The 23720-nt window shown below is 38.1% G+C and overlaps 1 long non-coding RNA gene across 1 annotated transcript in view; it reads left to right on the forward strand.

Moving 5' to 3' along the window:
- The window catches only part of LOC122142209, a 104743-nt gene that overhangs the window by 23914 nt on the left and 57109 nt on the right, over window positions 1-23720 (forward strand). The window lies entirely within an intron of this gene.

A 23720-nucleotide genomic window follows, 5' to 3' on the forward strand; every position in this document is an offset into this window, starting at 1 on the left:
CACACATGCCCGCACACATGAGTCTCTAGGAGCCCATCCTGGGCTAAATGGGGATCAGGAGCCCTCCCTGGACTGGACGGGGGATCAGGAGGAGGAGCTCTGGGGCCTGGGCCGACACTGGAGTGAGCTCTGGGGCCTGGGCCGATACTGGAGCGAACTCTGGGGCTGGTAGCTGACTGCCCCCTTCTCCTTAGGTTCCTCTTCCAGTTCGGGGTGAAAGGCATTGTTGGTGGGCTAGAGTGCTGAACGGCCGGTGGGCTTGCCACTTGAACAGTTGTTTTATTTATTTATTTATTTATTTATTTATTTATTATAGTTACTACAACAATACTGTAGTAAAACCATGTGGATGGATTGGCAATTATTGAGCACTATAAACACATACAGTACTTATAAGTCTGAATATATAGAAGTAAATCTGAATATATAGTTATATCTCTGAATATATACTGTAGTTATAATTCTGGATATATAAACGTAAATCTGAATATATAGTTATAAATCTGAATATATAGAATTACATCTGAATACATAGTTAAAGTCTGAATGAATAGAGGTAAATATGAAAAAAAAAATAATACATGAATGTAAATTGTGAATTTAGATTTATTATTCTAATTATATAATAGTAAATCACAATGTATGTTTATAACTCTTAAGTATATAAATGCATATCTGAATATACAGTATATAGTCTACATTTCAACATAAATATATCTTTATTATTAGGCATGTCAACAGGCAGATGGTCTTGTTTTTTTTTATTTTTTTATTTTTTTTATGAAAACGCTATGCCTTTGTATCCTCCACTTGTATCAATGCAGATATTGTACTATATTAGTTATTTTAATTATTACTGTCTATCACATGCTGCTGCAATTGTCTCTATTCACTTCAATCGCCATTTGTAAATATATGATGTTGTTGCCAATTTCCTGGCCATCTCAGCCATGCTTAACTGTGTAGAAAAGATGGGTATTAGCATTGTCACTGACGGTGAGGACCTTTTGGCACCACAGCCAGCCTTTTTTAAAGTATATGAAAAATACTCCTTTTGGTTTAGATTAGTGAGATGCACTTACAATAATTACTATAATAAAATATTTACATTGATAACTATATACAATATGCACAGGTATAATAAAAAGTCTGTTGATATGCCTTATAAAAAAGATATAGTTATATTGAGATGTAGACAATATATATCCATATTTGCATTTATACTGTATATTCTGGATTTATACATATTTTCAGATTTCATGATATGCATTTATATCAATGATTTACATTTATATATACAGACTTATAACTATATATTCAGATTCACTTCTATATATTCACAATTTACATTTATATATTCAAATTTATATCTTTATATTCAGATTCACTTCTATATATTCAGACTTAAAACTATATATTTAGATTCACTTCTATATTCAGAATTATAACTATATATTCAGATTCACTTCTATATATTCACAATTTACATTTATATATTCAGGCTTATAACTATATATTCAGATTTACTTCTATATATTCAGACTTATAACTATATAGTCAGATTTACATTTATATACTCAGAATTATAACTATATATTCAGATGTACATTTATATATTCAGACTTATAAGTATATATTCATACATAACAATATATTCACAATTTACATTTATATATTCAGGCTTATAACTATATAATCAGATTTACTTCTATATATAAAGACTTATAACTATATATTCAGAATTATAAGTATATATTCAGATTTACTTCTATATATTCAGACTTAAAAATATATTCAGATGTACATTTATATACTCAGAATTATAACTATATATTCAGATTTACATTTATAAATTCAGAATTCTAACTATATATTCAGACATAACTATATATTCACAATTTATATATTCAGATTTTTATATAACTATTTCCTGTTTGGCACCTCATAATATATAATATATACACACACACACACACACACACACACACACACACACACATATTTGACACCGGCTGTCACTTTACTTGCTACTTAAAAGAGTAGCAAAAAACTTGCACTTCCTGAATGCATTGTCTCAAATGAAAATACACAAACCTCTACAGCAGCAGCGGCTCCTGACCGTAAATTTAGGCGGGGCAGATCCTGTGTCGTAGCGCTAATATAATATATGAAAACATTTTGTAATCTTTATATTTTAATCTCTAAACACATGGAGACAGAATTTTGGCAAAGATGTCCTTGCGTTATCCTGTGGGTGGCGCGCTAATGTTGATTGACAGGCTGAAATAATGTTAAACGCATAAAATCCTGTAGCCTATAATAATTGCCTTAATATAGTATTTATCACCTCTAGATGATAATTTGGGGTTGTATCATCTGTCAATGACTTGCTGACTTGCACGAAAACCAGCAACCTATTGTACCCAGAAATAACGTCTTTCTCTCTCTATATTATTATTATTATTATGTAAAGTATAATATTATACGTATAAAGCAATATAATATATATAAAGCATATATTATATTATATTATATTATATTATATTATATTATATTATATTATATTATATAGAAGTTTTCTGGAACACAACATTAGGTTAACATTTTAATAACCGAGCGTGTACTATACAATTACGAACCATTCTAAGGTGACATTTCAGCACTTGACAAACGGATAGCGACTCCTAAGTAGTACTTAAAGGGGGGCTACCATGGTGTTTCATGTATTCAGAGTTGTTCACAGTGTTAAAGAGATAGATTCTCATGCTAAACATGGCCAACGTTTTAAAAAATAATTTGGACGAATGACGGAGAATTTCTGTGCCGAAAATCTTACTTCCGGGTTGGTACAAGTTTCGACTGTTTTTTTTTTTTTTTTTTTTTCGAATGTGGATTTAATGACGTAGACAATGGTGGAACTCCTTATATGAGCTTTTCTCTCGGAAAAGCGCGCCCACGCACACGTCGACCGGAGGAGAGCGAGACCGCGCTCCTCCACGCGCTTCATCGGGAAATCCTCGGCAGCGCTTCATAGGATTTGTTCAAGAATATTTCCAAATAACTGTGTTTTTGGATGTGAGGGAAAGTTTACCGTGTTCAGCTTCCCAAAGAATCCAGCGGTACACGAAAAGTGGATGCAGTTTGTTTTTCCGGGGCAGCAACGAAGTGTAGCAAGTGCATTTGTGTGTTCTGGTCATTTCAGTGATGAATGTTTATAAACAAGGCCTGCTGGATTTGCACATGGTTTGCTATTAAAACATGGAGCGGTCCCAGTGATAAAAGACCCCATTCATGTCAGTACAACTGCATCAGATTTCTGTCTTTTTTTGGAAATCAGCACATAAGTGAATATATGTTAATGGCAACAACCCGAAACATCAGTATTATAGCTCCGCCCACGGCACGCCTCCAGGAGCTCGGCTTTTTCCGGAGATAATCGAAAAGTTGTATTTTTCTTTTATAAATATGATAAAACTAAAAACTTTTTGGAGATATATGAAGGATGCAGTACTACTCTATAGGTACTCAAGATTAACATGAGATTAGGTGAAACTGTGTATGTTATGTACCCTTTAAAGCACGGCTACGAGCGATTGTGTTAAGTGCAGTTTTGGGAAACACATGTGAAACAATAACGAACGATCGTAAAATTACCCGTAGAAAACGCTTAAGCGCTAAGATCAATCGTTATCAGGAAACCCGGCCCTGATGCAGACACATAGCTGAAGGGGATTGATATATCTTCTGGGTGGAGCGAGATTCACGTAAGGTAAGGTGAAAATAAGCTGGGCCGGGTTTCCCGATAACGATTGATCTTAGCGCTTAAGAACGTTTTCTACGAGTAATTTTACAATCGTTCGTTATTGTTTCACGTGCCCAAAAATGCAACATAGCTGTGCTTTAAGTGCTACTTAGGAGTCGCTATCCATTTTTCAAGTGCTGAAATGTCACCTTATAGAATGGCTCTTAACTGTAGCACACGATCGTTTATTGACGTTTGCGTTCCAGACAGACAACTTGGATATAATAACTATAATAAAATACAATATTATATTAAATTATAGTGTATAAAATTATACTTTACATAATAATATATAATATACTTTATATACAGTATATATATATAGAGAGAGAGAGAGAGAGAGAGAGAGATACGTTATTTCCGGGTCCAATACATAGCTGGTTTTCGTGCACTTTAGCAAGTCATTGACATATTTTTTCCCCCAGTCTTTGAAGCATTACCTACATTACTTCCTTTATTATTTTTTTTTTCTTCAGTCATTTAATTTAAATGTTTATTTCTATTTTTTTCTGCCCTTTTTAATTATTTCATTTATAAATTAATAAAAAAAAATGAAGAAAACGAGTCTTAAGTGTACAATAAAGCACAATCAAATCCTTATATTATAATCACATTGCACTTGAATCAAGTTAAAGGTGTAATCTGCCAATTGTCCTGCAGGTGCCTGCATGAATCTGTCTTCTTACGATGCACTTAGGGCTTTACGATTACTCCAGAGCACCCATAGATATACGATGATTTTCAAGTTCTACACTGTAAAAAATAATCTGTAAAATATGCAGTAAAAAACTGGCAGCTGTGGTTGCCAGAATTATACCGTAAAAAATATGGTAACACCGTTTTAGGTTTAACAGTTTTACCTTAAATGTACAGTTTAATACTGTAATTTAACTGATATAATATTAATATACCAACTTATTGAATACTGAAATCTTTTTTGTACCTTTGTAATACACTGGTAACCACCAAAAGCAGGTGGTGATGAGAAAGACACATGATGAAACAAAGCCCATCACAAGCATTAATTAAAAAACATTATATGTAACATACAAACCTAAGAAACATAACAGATAAGAAAAAAATAAGAAGAAACATAGTTATTTCAAAGAAAAAACATCAAATTCAAACAAAATTTGAAATGCTACGCAGAGAATTCTGGGAACGTCAGTTTACGTTTTTCCCTGTAAATTTTACAGGAAATTACGTTAACAATTTAACAGTTTTGTACTGTAGCATTTTCACAGTTTTTTACAGTTAAAATCACAGTCATTGTTTGCAGTGTACTTAAGTTACGATGCTTTTGGGAAACAGACCGTAATATTAAGATCAGTCGTACAATGGTTTTTACGAACTTCTTAGGCTTACGAAGCTTTTGGGAAACTAAGCCCAGGGCCGGGTTTCCCGATAACGATTGATATTAGCGCTTAAGAGCATTTTCTACGAGCAATTTTACAAACGTTCGTTATTGTTTCACGTGCGTTTCCCAAAAATGCACTTAACACAGTCGCATGTAGCCGTGCTTTAAGTGCTACTTAGGAGTCGCTGTTTGTCAAGTGCTGAAATGTCACCTTATAGAATGGCTCGTAATTGTAGGCTACAAGCTCGTTTATTGAAATGTTAACCTAATGCGGTGTTCCAGACAGCTCGAATATAATATTGTATAATATAATATCATATAATATAATGTAATATAATAGTTATAAGTATATTTGTAGAGACTTTATTTCCAGGCCCAACATGGCTGCACGTCAGTAAGTCATTGACAGTTTTATTTATTTTAATTTTTTTTAGTTTATCCCTATTTTTCCCAGTCTTTGAAGCATGTTTCCTACATTACTTATTTTATTCATTTTTTTTGTTCAGTCATTTAATTTAGATATGTATTTGTATTTTTTTTTGTTTTCTGCCCTTTTTAATTATTTCATTTATAAATTCAAATGTAACTATAATGAATAAAGCACTTGAATAAAGTTAAAGGTGTAATCTGCCGATTGACCTGCAGGTGACAGCATAAATCTGTCTTCTTACGATGCCCTTAGGACTTTACGATTACTCCAGAGCACTCGTACATCTACGATGATTTTCAAGTACTACTTAAGTTAAGACGCTTTTGGGAAACAGACTGTTATATTAAGATCAGTCGTACGATCGTTTTTACGAACTTCTAACGCTTACGAAGCTTTTGGGAAACTCAGCCCTGGGCAGTCTCAAATCTGCCCCAAGGGCTCTCAATTAGAGCGCGCTGTAGTTTTTACCACAGATTTACGTTGCAAAATTGTGGGGCGCTGTTGAGCTCGGTAGGGCTCAGGCACCATCTGCCCCGCTTAGTATCATGAATACATGCCTGCTAAAGCCATGCGCGGGATTTTAATATATACTGCTTACTTTACGACTTAAAATAGTCTAGAAAATCTGAAACATATTTGTTGCAGAATGCTGAACACATTTACAATTTATTATTGATTCCATTTATATAAAGGTCTATATTTTGGATTAATATTTTTGGCTCTACCCCACCTGTTCATATAGACGAGCCGCGCCTGCTCTACAGACACCTTAGCAATTGAATCACCATTGGCTAGTAAATTTTTTAGTTTACTCGCCAGACTGTTAATATGTATTATACTGTAACTTTTTAAATATCTGAAAATGCACTCTTAACATCAGTCAGTCAAGCATTATAATATGATATTATGATAATCAAGTATTATTTAATGATAGAACTTTAGTAATTCTAATTAAAACTTGGTAAACATATGAATGCATAGACATTAAGGACTGGTGGTGGTCCTTTTTTGCCATTCAGTGTTTCTGTTAAAAAGGGAAAAAACTTACAATAATACTAATAAGATGATGATGATGATGATGATGATGATAATAATAATATGGATTATACTAATAAGCGGAGTCGGCGTCAGAGCAGATCTACTGGAGGGGCACTGGATCATCGGCGGGGGGGGGGGCACTGTCATTTGATAAATATTTTTTGACGCATTGGCAACATCATAGTAGCATGGAAATCTGGATTTAGTAGCATGGAAATCTGGATTTAGACTTGGGTTTTTATCTAAAAGAGGAACAGAAGACGGCGCTGAAATTTGCTGTTTTGCCGACCGGATACGGCAAGAGTCAGTTAGCTCCAGTGATCTATATAGAATGACATTCTACCCTAGAATGTTAGCTCCAATGATCTATCTATATAGAATGTCATTATATAATTTTTTATTTTTATTTTTACCTGTCTTGGTTCCTAATACACAACAGATGACGATTGTTCGGTTAAACGTTCAGAATACGATTCCATATAAGGTTAGTATAGCCTAGTTCAGCACTTTGCGAATGGACAGCGACTCAAGTAGCACGTAGTAGCCTATTCTCGCATTCTACGAGTTCAGTAGCCTACATCTTTGGGAAACGCACGAGGAATTGCAGCTAACGTTCATAACCTTGCACGTAGAGAGCACTTTTAAGAGCTAAGATAGGCTAGGCTACATCGTTAGCGGGAAACCCGGCCCAGAACCGTTAGCCTAAACAACAGAACAGGACAGAAAATAATAATATAAATATAATATAGGCTAAATAAAAAACATAAAATAGGCATACAATAAATAGCTATATATTTTTTATACTTAAATAATTAACAAATTACGACGACAAAAATAAAACACTGAATCAGTTTGAAGCTTTGAAAAACCGACAAAAAAAAATGTCCCCATCAGACAAAGTTTTTTCATATAGATGTTTCTGAAAACTTAAGGCTTTTTTCTTCATAAAACGAGTTGGACAACATCATATAAATGTCTGCATATGGACCAGTTAAATCAGAAGACTAAAATCCGCCTGCAGAGAATAAGGATGTCACAACAATAATGAGCCACTCACACAAGGTATAAGGTTTAACTGATTTTTTAGTTTTTGATTTGCGTAGAATGCAAATTTTGTAGAACTTGAGAAATAGATGAAGATAAAATAAAATACAGGAAATGGAAAAAATAAAATACAGAAAATACAAAGTGTGCTTCAACAAATAAAATAATTTCTTTAAACACTGTTTTTTCTTAGGGGTTTCTTAGGGTTTCAATGACTTTAAATACTCTAAAGGACTCATTTTCTAAACAAAATAAATCAAGGACAAAAATAAATGTATATTCTGCTATTACTTTATGCTAATACTTGTTTTTAACCTGGGTTACACACCTCCCAGCAGTTTATGGCCTGTCCGCTGACTTGAAGGGCTTGAAGGGCTTGAGTTGCTCTATGGCTGCGCTAGTTAAATCTTTTGGCGGTTGTCTGGAGCTAGCATTCACAGAAGAACGGCCAGCTTGGCTCTCATAGACCGTGGTACTGGTGGTCGTGGCCGGAGTATCTAAGTCTGCTGATTGACGAGGCTGCTTTTTTAATTTTTAAATAGACAGTTTAACAACTGTCTATAATATAGACGGACAAACTGTTCTTCAACTTGAAATGGATTTTGCACGCGCGCTGCAAATCAAATGTAACAAGTTTACTCGGTGACCAATAAGCATTCACCATGACGAAGCCTAGTAACGTGCCATGAACAACCAAAATTATGCATTTTCCCCATTCTTTTTATTTTATTTAATTTAAGTTACAGTTTGAACATTTAATATTAAAATAATGACTAAAAGGGATATTTTTTTTTGGGCCACGCCATGGCCTGTAGGAGGGGCATCAATGACCGCTAGGGGGGGCACGGCCCTCGAATGCCCCACCACAGCGCCGGCACTGCTAATAAGAACAGTATACAACGCACTAAGCGAGCTGCTGGATTCATAAATATTAATCAGGCTGTGTGCGTTTGCTCAAACCGATTCGCTGAAATCAAGACAGGTACGATAAAAAGTGAGCACCAGCCAATGAGATTGTCGTTTGCGCATTAGTTCCGCCCACTGATGGATAACCTGGCAGTTCTTAAAAGCTGAAGAATTCAAAAGGAACTATTTTGACAGGAAAATACAACAAAGAATATCATTTACATGTAAGACTCTCTCGCTCTGTCTGCTCTCACTAAAGCTACGGCGAGTCATGCGCCTTTACACTAGAGTTCACGGTACGTCAAATACAGGTGTGCTGCGCATTCATTGACATGAACTGAAAAAAAATCACAGATCGCTTGACAGAGAGAGAAACTCTGAAACTCAGTCAGTGTTCGGCGAGTGAAAATATATCTGTGCTAAATATTCGCCCAAAGTGAATATTTAGTCACATATGCAAGTGATTTGCTCGCAGTGTAGAGGGTTGATACACCTGAAAAGTCTAACCAAAGTAGGATTATGTGATAATTACAGGCAGGTGTGTTTAGAAATGGAGGACAGTAGCCCTACAGGACCAAATCTGCTCATCCATGGTCTTAAAGAATGTAGAATGCAAACCATAAAACAGGAGCTCTGTGGTACAGCATGAAAATGAGTCTTGTCAGGAGTATTTGTGAGACAACAGAAACTTTTCTGCTCTAGCGGAAGAAAAAAATATGAAAAAAGCTTCTCCTTCATTTGCAATGTCTTTTGGGTCTCTTGTTCTTTATATCTCCACACTCACTCTCTCTCAGCTTACAAACCAACGTGGGGCAGAACAAACAAACAAACAAGGCAGCTAATAAGCCAAGGAGCCGATGCTCACTGGAGGTTTGGTATTGTTGTGTGTTCTTTATTCCATTCTTATCTCCTGAGCAGCAAGTGCAAAAGAGGGACCATGTAAGCATTAAGATTACATCGTTGCACATTTGTTACCCAGGAATGTAAGACGTGGCGGGCTCAATCACCATTAATTCCCGTTCCCTCTCTGGCATTTCTAAAGCATCTTAAGTGGAAAAGGTTGTAGGAGAGAGAGAGAGAGAGGTTTTTTTGATCATTCAAATATTATTTGATCATTCATCATATTTCATTCCAATATTCCATCCAAAAATCTACAAAACTGTAAATAATTTAAAAAACAATTTAATCAATACAGATTACAGCCCTTTCATTACATCTTTAAAACCAACATTTCATCCTCCCCGACCTCACACAAAAAACTCCCCACTGACCACATTGCAGAAAAATCTATAATATTATTAACTAATTTGAAATAATCAAACTCAGTTTTAATTCGAGCAGCCACCATCCCCTTCAGAACTCTCTCTGCATCAATTGAACCAGTTCCCAAGATTCTATTTTTCCGTGTCCTCCAAATTGCCATCTTGGCTGTTCCCAAAAGGTAATTTAACAAAACCACTTTTCTTCGATCACTGACTTTGTACTTTGGACCACTAATAAAAACTTTATAGGAAAACTCCTCACCCATACTTTCAAAACAAACCTCTAAAAAATAAAAAAGACCTCTTAACCTCTCACACTGGATAAACAAATGATCAACCGTTTCTTCCGTTCTGCAAAAAGGACATTCCCTCCCTACTTCTGGATTCAGGTGCGCCACGTGTCTGTTCGTAGCTATTATACCATACATCAGTCTCCACTGTAATTCTGCTGTACGTTTCTCAATAGGAGGCTTGTACAGAGATCTCCAGCATCCTCTGAAGTCTGGCCCGAACACTTCTGTCCACCTCCATGTTTTAACTCTTCTCAAAACAATTTGATGAGACACTTTAACACACACAATGTATAATGCCTTTTTACAAATGTCTTGAAATAATCCCAACTCTGGAGTTTTAAAGGACACAAAAGTATCTTCATTGTCCGGACTTTCCTGTGCAGCAGAGACCCGAACTGCTGGAAAACTATAGCTCCGTCCCTGCGAAGGCGTTCCCAGTGCGTCTCTGCAGGCTCCAGGCAGCGCTGAGCGTACTTCCGCCAACATCTGATCCAAGATACGTAAAGAACGTATTCCTGTCTTGTGCTGAATTGAAACTGCCGTCCTCCACCCACTGTCATGTTCAATCTTTGTACATCCTGCTTTAACCAAACAGTTCCTCACACTGCTTGAAGACAAAATGTTTGTTTGTATCAAACAATTATGAAACAGTGGTTCTCCCATAATCCAGTCCTGTGGTCGCAAAATCTCTCTACTCACAGAAAAAGTCATATTTCACACTTTTAGCATGGATTGGTAGAATGAAGTCAAATGATTCAAATCCAGCTCATTAACTTTCAGTAAAAACAGCTGCTTGTCATATCCCAGATTCGATGTTCTTCTCAACAGAGCGCATGCCACATTTGTCCACCCCACGTCCTCCTCATACAACAGTCTCTTCGCTGCCTGTAATCGAAAGGTGTGGATACTGATCCTTATGTCAATCAGACTTTGTCCCCCCTCTTGAGTTGGAAGATACAGAGCTGGCGCAGGAATCCAATGCTGTCCTGACCAAAAGAACTCCACCAATTTTCTCTGGATACTTTTAACAATGTCATCTGGTGGCTCTAAAACGTTGAGTCTGTGCCATAACATGAAGGCGGCCAGGTTATTTGTAACCAAAACTCTACCCCTGTAGGATAGCTCTGGCAATAGCCATTTCCATTTAGACAACTTAGCAGACACCTTCTCCAGCAAGCCCTCCCAGTTCTTCTTTCTATAGCTTTCTACTCCTAGAAACACTCCAAGAATTTTTATACCTTCTCTTCCCCAATGCAATCCCCCAGGAAGTGTCGGTGGCCCACCATTTTCCCACTGGCCCACAATAAAACCATAACTTTTTTCCCAATTAACTTTGGCCGAAGATGCTTTTTCATAAATATCCAAACTCTCACGTAATTTTTGCATATCCCCTTGCCCAGTAATAAAAATAGTTACATCATCGGCATAAGCCGATACAACATATCTCAGCTCCCTTGGGTCACCTGGAACCATGAAACCCTTTAATCCAGTTCTTAATTTGCATAACAGAGGCTCAATTGCTAGGCTGTAAAGTTGCCCTGAGAGAGGACACCCCTGTCGAATACCTCTTTTCACCGGCAAAGGATAAGTCAAACCATCCCCCATCTTAAGCATTATTGAAGCCCCTTTGTACAACAATTGGATCCATGAAATACAACAATTCCCGAACCCAAATGATTCCAAGACTTTAAATATATACTCATGGCCCACCCGATCAAAAGCTTTCTCCTGATCAAAAGACAAAAATCCAACATCACAATTTTCATTACAAGACACATCAATGACATCTCTTATTAAAAACAGATTGTCCATAATTGAGCGACCCGGAATACAATATGTTTGCTCTCCTTTGACCACAATATGTAAATATTTTTTTAACCTATTGGCTAAAACTTTTGCCAATATTTTATAGTCAAAAAACCCAAGTCTCCATTTTTTGGTAAAAGAGAGATCACAGCCCTCTGACAGCTAATTGGTAACATTCCCGTTTCAAAACATTCGCAACACACTAAAACAGCCCAAAAGGTCTTGTAAAATTCAGCAGGTAAACCATCTATTCCTGGCGCACCCCCTGTGGAGAGTTGCTGAACTGCTTCTGAAAGTTCATTAAGGTTGATCATGGTGTCAAGCTTTTTCTTATCCCCAGGTTGCAACTTTGGAAGTCCTTGTAATAATTTTGCCATATTCTCAGAGTCACAGTCAGTATTACCATACAAATCAGCATAAAAATCCATTGCCATTTTCCTCATTTCTGTTGGGTTTGAAGTTAATGTTCCATTTTCCTTGCGTAGGTGAAGAACACACTTTTGTTGTGCAACTTTCCGCTCCAGATTAAAAAAGTAAGAAGTGGGAGAGTCCATATCTTTGATAGAAGAAATTCTTGCTCTGATCAAAGCACCCTTTGCTCTTTCCTCTAAAATAGATCATAATTCAAGTTTCTTATTCCTTAAATCATTGGATACACCCAGAACATTTACATCCATCACATTTTCCATACCAATAATTTCTTTCTCCAACTCCTCAATTTTCTTTTTTACACACACAGTAGTATTGTAGGAAAAATTTTGACAAAAAACCTTTATCTGTGTTTTCCCCACCTCCCACCATTGTGTCATTTTTTTTCAAAATTGCAAAAAAGAAACATTTACATTCTTAATTTTTATTAATTCAGCCACCAAAGCTCTCTTGCTCTTGTCTCTCCCTCCGTTAATATTTAAAGAGGCTAACCTTATCATCTCCATAGAAAATATAAAGAGATAGAAAAGAGAGACAGAAAGAAATAAAGAGTATAGTAAAGTCATCCCGAGTGATGTATAAACCATTGATTCAATTATTTGAATTTACGTTTTATAGGGGTTTTATCCCTTCGCAGTTTTGCAAGAAACTTTTTTAAACAAAATCTCTTTCTATGACTGAGTTCATCTTCTCCAACCTTCCTCTGCCAATAACGAACAGAAGTCTCAAACCTCTTCAGATCAGAAAAATAATTCCGCACATCAACAGATTTTCCAAAGGTTTCATCCAAGAATTAATTTATTTCATCTAGTGAATAAACCTGCTCACAACTTTTTTGCGAAACATCTGACACATCTGAAAAATCAGACAACCCACCACCATTATCATCATCATAATCGTCATCATCATCATCCATTTCCTCATCAACCATTACTGACTGCACCTTCTTAATCAAAGATACTATCCTTCCTCTTTCCAAAACTTCACCTTTCAAACCGGTTGCGTCATCATCCATCTGGCCTGTATTCACTGAGTCTAAATTCTCCACAGTATCACCCTGCTCAGACCCCTGTACCACAATACTTCTCTCAACAGTCGCATCAGTTATGACATTAATTTTCTTCATTTTTCCCTGTTTTGTCTTACTACCAGAAGCTTCCTCTGTATCTTTTACATTATTAGGGAACAAATCTTTTATTATCATTCCTTCTTTCAAATTTGAATCCACATTCTGATCCTCATTATTCACTACTTCTGTTTCATTTGGTACATTACTCTTTTTCACTTCATTTTCCTTCCTCTTGTCTGAAGTATTGCTAGGGCCTGCTTCATTCTCAGATTCAACTCTATGAGGACAAGACAGCCGTACATGTCCAATACTCCCGTAATCATAACACCACATCTCTCCCGTGCTCGCGTACATCATGTACGACTTGCCCTCAAAAACACATCGAAAGGAAATATTCAGCATTGATTTATTTAAAAACATGTACACCTGTCACCTAAACGACAACACATGTTTTAAGGCAGCATTTTTACAACCAAGTGAAACCGTTCTAATTCCACTGGCAAGTTTTCCAAATCGAGAAAGCTCTCGCTCAATGTCGCCATCCGGAATAAAAGTCGGAACGTTAGAAACCATCACCTTCGTCGTGATTGAAACTAAAGGTTGAACAGGAACAAAGGAGCCACTTACTGAAATCCCACTCTCGATCAAAACATGAACCAGATTTTCTTCTTTCAAAAATATCACTACGGCCTTGTTCATCCTAGACGCCGAGACGATATTCTCATGGCCTACGCATTCTGCCACGTCCAGTAACACATCTTCTACAGGCACACCTGCCTGAGTCACACACCTAATCCCATGCCGGAGCGACAGGCCTGACGCCTGCACACTCGTGTGAGTGTGAGATGCCATCCCTACCTCTGACACGACACAACTCTCACGGAAAACAAACTCAGGTTTTTTTTTTTTTTATATAACTTTTTTCTTTTTCAATTTAAATAATTGAATAAAATAAACTGAAAAGCAAGAAACAGTGAAAGTTTAAGACAATTTCCTCTCACCTAGATCACCCTCCCATGCATTCCCTTCCCAATTCCCAGCATGCACCAGAGAGAGAGAGAGAGAGAGAGAGAGAGAGAGAGAGGAAAGCTAATCTTATTAGCACACAGTACTCAACACTCACCGATGGACCGCCACGCTGGGATGAGGTAGTTTGGCTCGCTCATCCTTGAAACAACCCATTTTTCAACTTACACCTTCCTTCTCTTCCTCACTATCAGTGGATATTTCCACCAGTATGAATATTTACTTGTATCTGGTTTATGGGGCAATGAATCACCAAAATGCAATTGCAGAGATTTTATTACAGATGAATGAGTTAATTCAAAGTATAAAAATTTCTTAGAGCACAGAGACAAATAAATGACCCTCTCCTATTAATGTATCCAAAACACACTGATCTCAAATTGATTTGTTTCCAGTTTAACAGTAATGCATTTTTTCACTTTATATAACTGTAATATTTTCCACTTTCAATAATGCAAATTTAGCAATGCAAATGCAAATGCAAATTTTTTATCATGATAACCAACAAAACACTTGTGTTTTTTCTGTTATTTTTTTTTTTATTTTTTTTTATATTTTATGTTAGTTTATTTTTTTTAATATATATGTGGATTTCTCATCACCTTCTTTCTGATAACATTTAAAAAAACATTCTTAGGCTAATATTGAGATGCTTAAATCTACTTAACGTGGTGATTTTTTTCTAAAATGCATTGTCATTATGTTAAAATATTAACAGAGGTGTTGAGGCACACACTGGCGTCCCTTCTGGCGTGAACGATACTGAATCTTAAACCTTAACCTCACCATATAGAAGCTAAGTTTAGTTTATGCAAACTATGCAAGCATGCAAAACCTTTGGAGGCAGCATATGTTTACATGATGGAAAGGTTAAAGGGAGCACCTGAAGTGAACTAATTCAAATTTTGATCAAGCCTGTTAATAATTCAAAGTGTATTTCAGTTTCATGACTTTGATGTCCCATTCACAGCTGACTTTCAACTCTCTGCTTTTGTCAGCAGAGCGTATAATTTATGTTAAATTGATTTGCTTAATGTGCTTAAAATGCAATTTTTTTTTTTTTCTTTGGAGAAGGCTGAATTGCGGTATTTTAAACCTGGTTAATCGCTTCTCTTTTTGTGAGAAAGGATTATGGACCAGCACACAGAATGAAACACCCTTTCTCTTTTCCACAGCTAATTGGGTGTGGGACACTGTCAGTGCAAGGAATAAGCATTAATATGAGAATTTACATTTATTTTGGGAAACAACTGCCACCAAACAGTGGTTTTAATTTTTTTTTTTTTTTTTTTGAGATTCTTCAATTCTGGGCATTTAGATAGCAGGCTTTAAAATCCTGCTGCATACTCTAAGGCCATAAGCTCATCATCAATTCATTTCATGCTCCAATTAATTAGCATTGTGCTATTGACCAACACACTGAAATACACCTGTATGTAATAAAGTATTAAATTATGAACAGACTTATGACCCAATATCCTAATGAGCACATAATGAGTAGGAAATAAATTATATCTCTTTAATATCTCCTTTTTTTCTCCATTTCATCTTAGTAGAGATATGAAACTGAGACTTTTGCATATGGTGTCCTGTACCACAAAGTTTTCTCTTGAAATAATGCTCTAGTAATTGCACAAATCTCATTTAGAGTTTCACAAGAGATCACAACTATGTTTCAATCTGTGCTCAGACTTTTAAAGGGAAGCAAATCTAAGATTTTAATATGAACTCAAAAAATAATTAAATAATAAATAACTCACAAATTTGGTACATATCTCAATTGTTTCTCCAAAGTATCATTCAGTTAATTGGAGGTCAAGTGTAGACTTACATTAGTTCTCTGCTTCTCTTAGTCCCCTACAATCTCAATCAATCTCTCTCTCTTTTTTATATCTAGTATTAAATTGGTCTAAAAAAGTAACAAACTGTGCTCTAAAATAAGCTAATATTATCAACTATTGTCTCTTTTTAGTATTGTTATACTTCTCTTGACTTCTCCATATTGTCTCCCAAACTATGAAAAACCAATAACATTTTCCTCTGAAATCAGTTACCTTTAAGTTGGTCACTCTCTATGTCACGTCAGATGACCGATGAATTGGGATATCGCTTCAACAGGCCAATCTACTTTGAGTGTAAACTAAACGAGCCAGTGCACATTGGGATGCAATTATTGCATCCAGCTGCAGCTGATCACAGCATGAGCAAAAAAGGCAGCAGGTGAAATGCATTCCAGCTTTTCACTTCGGAGCCGAGCAACAACATTGTTCTGCTCCATCCAAGTGTTTTCAGTAAGCTACGAGTTCAACGCGCTCTTGAAGCTTTTGTTGTTGGTGGTACAGCGTTTCAGCAGTGGTCGTTCCAGTGTCGAGTGGGTTGCGCACTTCAGGTTGCGCTACCCCCTGTTGTGCTGCAAGCGACCATTCCCCTGTGCGCCTCAGCACATAAAAGAGCATTTCCCTTAAAGAGCAATAAGAGCAATAAACGGGTGCGACTTTGTAAAGATGACGGATCGTCTTTTTAAAGATGCTGTTTCACCCCTGTGTTTCTGGATGCGGTCGTTACCTGGTGCCGGGTGGAGAATCTGGAAATCTAGATGAGAGAGCGGTTTTCTCTATCTCTGGGTCCCAGGAGGGCATGGAGAGTTGTGGACAGCCCAAACTGGACCTCAATCATCCTCCTCCTTCGCCAGCCGGCAGCAGCAGGTGGTTCGAGAGAGTCAACAAAGGCCCTACTCACATACCCTCTGCCAACCTGTGGAACCAGGTAACTGTTGCACTGCACACTCAGACCCCTTTCTGGTCCGGTCACAAGTCACCTGAGTTGGGTCCCTGCGTTCCACCTTGCTGCCCCACTGGTCCCTCCAGCCCATATGAGGATAGGATTTTACAGCCCTTACTTCATTGTACCCAAGAAAGGCGGTGGGTTATGGCCAATCTTGGACCTGTGAGTTTTGAACCGGGCCCTTCACTGTTGACGCAGTAACACATCTTGGGGTGCGTCAGTCCCCAAGATTGGTTTGTAGCAATTGACCTGAAGGACACATATTTCATGTGTCGCTCCTTCCGTGCCACAGACCTTTTCTGCAGTTTGCGTTCGAAGGACGGGCATATCAGTACATGGTCCTGCCCTTTGGGCTGTCCCTTTCCCCCTTCTCTTCATGAAAGTCACAGAGGCAGCACTTGTTCCCCTCAGAGAGCAGGTTGTTCGCATCTCGATGATTGGCTTATACTAGCACAGTCTCGGGATCAGTTGTGCGAGCACACGGACCTGGTGCTTCAGCACCCCAGCCTGTTGGGTCTTCGGGTCAACTGGGAAAAGAGCATTCGGTCAAACAGACAGCATGCCTCACAGAGAAACATGTGCAGTCGGTGCTGACCTGCTTGAATTCATTCAAGGGCAGGACGGTGGTCCCACTGAAACTATTTCAGAGGTTCCTGGGGCATATGGCAGCTGCAGTGGCACTTACACCACTAGAGTTATTACATATGAGACCGCTTCAGCACTGGCTTCATGGCCAAGTCCCGAGGTGGGCATGGAAGCGCGGCACTCACCGGGTCAAAGTTACACCGGCCTGTCGCCACACCTTCACCCCATGGTCAGATCTTACATTTCTCCGGACAGGAGTGCCCCTGGAACAGGTCTCCAGGCGTGCTGTGGTTTACATGGCACGCTGTGCAAGGTCAGGGAGGATGAGGAGCAGGTCTTGCTTGTGGCGCCATAATGGCCCACTCAGACCTGGTTCACCGAACTAGTGCACCTCACGACAGCCCCTCCCTGGCGGTTTCCTCTGAGGAAGGATCTTCTGACTCAGAGATGGGGCACCCTATGGCACCCAAATCCAGACCTCTGGAAACTTCATGTCTGGTCCCTGGATGGGACCCAGAGGTTCTTGGTGACGCCTTGAAGTGGAACCTGTTCGTTGAGTGGTGTTTTTCATTGAGATGACCCCCGTAGATACACGATCAGGGTCGTGCTTTCATTTTTGCAGCAAGGACTGGAGCGAAGACGGTCTCCCTCCACCCTCAAAGCCCAGGTTGCTGTGATTTCTGCGTACCATGACCCTGTAGAAGGGAAGTCGGTGAGTAAGCATGACCTGGGGTCTCATTTATAAACGTTGCTACGAACAAAATGGGCATAGAAACATGCGTACGCTATTTTCCACGCACAAATCGTGATTTATAAAAAAAAATACATATTTTTTTTATAAATCACGATTACATATTACATAATTACATAAAGTCATTACACAGAAGTTAAAAATTACAAGAATTTAGGCATGCTTAGTGGATGCGCTTTATCACTTTTCCTGTGGTATGCTGTTTTAATGACAGCGAGCAGTGCTATAGGTGCACAATAGTTCATCTTCAAACTAAACTGCATATCTCATGTTATGAGAAAATTTTTTAGTGAGAACAATGATCAATGATGCGCACTTTGATACTGTGGTGGACACTGCTGGATTCGGTGGAACGGTCTATATCGTCTGGTTTGAATAGGTCCAGTGATAATATCTTACTGTAGCCTACAACCACAGCTGCACGGAGATGTTGATGCCATGTGAAGGCATCTCCACAACATTATGAAAAATACCACTGTATTTGAAGGATACAACTTGACGAAAATGGAAATTTGCATGTTTTCTTTGTAAAATAGGCTACTTTGTCAGTGACACGCTGAGTCAGACAATTCTATTTACAATGCAATAAATATACGCTAAAAATAGCTAAAAGATGTTCACCTTATCAGCAAAACTGCATAAATTAAATTTGATTTGAATTGTTTAAAACAATTGAAATACTATTTGGCCAATAGAAAAGAATGAGATCAACTCTATTCTAAAATATTTATCTGAGAACTATTGTAAACAGTTTTGTTTTTATGGATTTTGATATATTTATGCTAAAACATAACAAGAATATTATTCTACAAGAATATAGAATATTAATATTATTATTATAAAAATTGCGTATGGCACAAATGCCATTTATACTCCGTATCTCATATTTCCTTGATGTCTTGTACCTTTAATGGTGTTAAATATGGTGTCACGTGGATGGGAATATGCATGGAAAAATATGTAGATGAGGTTATGCATAGTAAAACTAGGCGTTGTAAGCTCCATATATGGTGATTTCGGGGAGGAGTTGGGGTGGAGATGCACGTACGCACATCTTCCCCTGACTGAGATTTATAAAGGGATTTTTGCTCAAGTTCTGGCATACGCATGGTTTTATAAATCTAAAAACTTTTGTGCTCATGCAAAATCAAGCTTTTGTGCATACGTACACTTTTAGGATGAAATCTACGGAGAGTTATATAAATGAGACCCCTGGTAATTAGGTTACTTAGAGGGGCCAGGAGGTTACATCCTTCCCGGGCCCCCTCCATACCTTCTTGGGACCTGTCTCTAGTGCTTAAAACACTATAGCAGGGCCCATTTGATCCCTTGCACTCAGTCGAGATAAAGTTTCTTTCATTGTAAACTCTGCTCCTTCTTGCATTGGCCTCCATCTATAGGGTAGGGAACCTGCACGCATTTCGGTCAACAATTCTTCCTAGAGTTTGGGCTGGCTGACTACCAGGTAATCCTGAGGTCCCGGCCTGGCTATGTGCCCAAGGTTCCTACTCCCCCCTTCAGGGATCAGGTGGTGAACCTGCAAGAGCTGCCACCGGAGGAGGCAGAGCCAGCCTTGCTCTGTCCCATCCAAGCCCTCAGATGCTACATAGACCAGACACAAAGCTTTAGGACCTCAGACCAGCTCTTGTCTGTTACGTAGGCCGGCAAAAGGGGAATGCCATCTCTAAGCAGATGATGGCGCACTGGATTATGGAGGCCATCACCCTGGCTTATCAGGCACAGGGTGTGCCCTGCACGTTCAGGTTGTGAGCTCCTCAACTAGGAATGTTGCATTCTCCTGAGCGCTGGTTTGTGGCGCCTCACTGACAGATATTTGTAGAACTGTGGGCTGGGCGACCCACTACACATTCGCTAGATTCTATAACCTTAGTGTGGAGCTGGTATCCTCCTGTGTTCTCACCTCAAATGGGTAATGGCACTGAGAGGCCACAGTTAATGTTGGCTTGCTAAACCTCTCCAGAGAGTCCATATCGTAGACCCTGTCGAGCTCCTCCATCCCCTCGGCAGCCAGATGTGGCAGAGCGTCTGGCACCAGGCCTTCACTCGCTTAATCCTTGAGAACCGGTAGAAGGCTGGGTTCCATATGTGAGACCTAAGTGGATCCCAAATGTGTAAAGTCCACGGTATAGCCTCAGAGCCCGTGTTTCCCTGGCAGACTTCTGACATTTCCAAGAGGGTTACAATCACCTCCAATTTTCCATACACACCTAAACGGATGTTCAAATGTGTATTTGCTCCTGAGACCTCTTTCAGGAAGGACGGCGCTTCCACAGCTGTTCCAAGTGAAATGGGTACGTTTTCCCCTGTGTTCTCCAATCTCACTGAGTGGGTAGTGCTTCGACAATTGTGAATGGAACTTCTAGTTGCGAGCCCCAGCCTACACCAAAAAGAGGCGCACGTGGCTTACACAGGGCACTGGAAGGGGCAGCATCTATGGTGCTTTGGTAGGAATCCCAATTCATAGGTCATCTGACGTGACATCGAGAGTGACTGACTGAAAGGGAACGTCTCGGTTACTTATGGTAACCCTGGTTCCCTGAAGGAGGTAACGGAGACGTCACCTCCTGTCGCCACGGCTGGTGTACCACCGCTGAGTGGCCAGGTCACCAGCTCGGCTCCTCAGCGAAAACCTGGTATGCATTGCACCTGCTGCCTTTTTATGCTCACGCTGTGCATTGGCTCATTTAGTTTACACTCGAAGTAGATTGGTCTATTGAAGCGATATCCCTATTCGTCGGTCATCCGACATGACGTCTCATTCCCTTCTTCAGGGAACGAGGGTTACAATACATAACAGAGACATTTTTGCACTTAGAATTAAATAAAGAAACCGAAAAAGTGGGAGAAAAGTGTTGTTGAGGGGGAGATGGGTGAAAGAGTGTAGAGAATTCAAGAATAACTGTGGGATTAGGTGACACAGGCCAAATCAGTGGTATTATGGGTGGAAAGGTCCTGGTCTTTACCCTTTTATGGTGTTCTGGTCTGTGGGACCCATTTGAAAAATGATACTATTAATTATTTTTTTGGCCTTGGCTCATTTTCTGTGAAGAACATATATCGGAACCAATTTTCAATTACCAATTACTGTACCCCCACACATTTATATTACATACAGGATGTTCTAGACCCGGAGCTAGTAAAAGAGTGGAAATTTTAGGTCCTGTGTACCTTCACTCTGTTCTCCTATTGTCTGGGCCTGCTATTAGTATGTGTGTGTGTGTTTGTGTGTGTGTGTGTGTGTGTGTGTGTGTGTGTGTGTGTGTGTGTGAGAGAGAGAGAGAGAGAGAAAGTTAATAAGCAGGAGAGAGAGTCTGTAAGAGTTGAGCAAAAGTGCATTTGCAGCTTTTTGACCGCTGAGTGGCGCTTTAACCACAAGTTTTTCAAACAAGCGCACAAAGCACATTTCGCAAATAGACGCAGTTTTGCCTCTCTGATTGTTACAATTTCCTGCACTGAAAGACCAAAAACATTGTAGCACTAATTATACATTTATGTGATCGAATCAAGCAGGTAAAGGGCATGGGCTGACCGTGCTTAACTCGAGGATGAAGTGACACATTTCTGTATGAGTAATTTAATAACATAATAAAAACATCTGTTGAGAATTTTAACATATAATTTTTGATTGTATTGAATTAAAACCCCCAAACTGCAGTGGTTCCACCAGACCCACGGACACTGGCTGAGTAACAAAAATATGAATGACAGGCAGGGGTTAATTTGTGGCAAACAAAAGACATGTCAGCCATACTTGAGTGGACACAGGCTCTCTGTTTCTGCTTATCCACAGGAATGTGTATGATACAAATTGAATGAATAAATGCTCATTCATGTTCCAAATTCTCTCTGCATGAAATTTTTATTTTAAATTTTGAATGAATAAATGCTCATTCATGTTCCAAATTCTCTCTGCATATTCCCTTTTCTTTTCTCCTTTCTTTTCAGACTGTACCTCATAATTTTCATATTTCACTCTTTTTCACTTTTTCTTGGGATGTAAAGTAAATGAACTGAGAAGGGATAAACTATGCAAATATTCACACACACACACACACACACAATTTCTGTGAATTGTGGGGACTTTCCATAGACTTCTATTGTTTTTATACTGACCAAACAATATTTTTTATCCCCTAACCCAGTGGCTATCAACAAATTCAAATGCGGCCCACCATGCTGAACACAATTTAAAAAATTAACTTTCAGTTTTACAGTTCATTTTAGTTTTTACATTAATTTAAAAAAAAAATAAATGTACTAAAATATAAGCCATAGCCTAATGTTTTTATTATATTATTTTTGTTTTTCAAATTTCATTTTAGTTTTTTTTCAAATGTTATTATCAGGTGTTTATTTATGGGGAGTACTGTATAATTATTTATTTATTTCAATGAATGTAATCGATTAGATATCATAATATTTAGGCTATAATATTATAAATCAGGTTGGTTTGTATTGGTGACGTAATATGTAAATGATATGCGTGCGGCCCGCGAGACTTCCACTTGGACCATAGTGTGGCCCAGTGGAAAAAAAGGTTGAGAACCACTGCCCTAACCCAACCCTAACCCTAAACCTACCCCTTACAGAATAAAAAACATAAGTCAAATGCAATTTGATAAATGTTGCAAAGGAGTCTCTGACTCTGTGTCAGTCTGTCTGTCGGTCTCTCTTTTTTGTTCTCTTTCCTTTGCTCCACTGTCAGATGTGTTGTATATTATTGCAAGACTTTTGGGAGATTTTCTCCTCTGTAAGATAGATTGCTGAGTTCCAGCACATTTGCTACCTAAAAAGAGCTTCATTACCATTTATCATCCATTAACAAATGCAAAAAAAAAAAAAAAAAAAAAAAAAAAAAAAAAAAATGTTATAATATACTGTTGGGTGTAACTAGTTACTAAATAATTAGTTACTGTAATTCGATTACTTTTCCCTTGAAAAAGTAAAGTAAGATTTAATTACAGTTACTTCTTATGTAACTGAACTTAATACTGTGTATAGAATGTGTAACTGTTTTTATTAATTTGTATAGTGGATTTAACATCTAATTTTTAAGTTTAAATTTTGGATTTATGCTTTTTATGTACCCTTCTCACTTTAAATACTTTGGTGACTTT

The sequence above is a fragment of the Cyprinus carpio genome, chromosome B24 (genome assembly GCF_018340385.1).
Source record: "Cyprinus carpio isolate SPL01 chromosome B24, ASM1834038v1, whole genome shotgun sequence".
Lineage (NCBI taxonomy): Eukaryota > Metazoa > Chordata > Actinopteri > Cypriniformes > Cyprinidae > Cyprinus > Cyprinus carpio.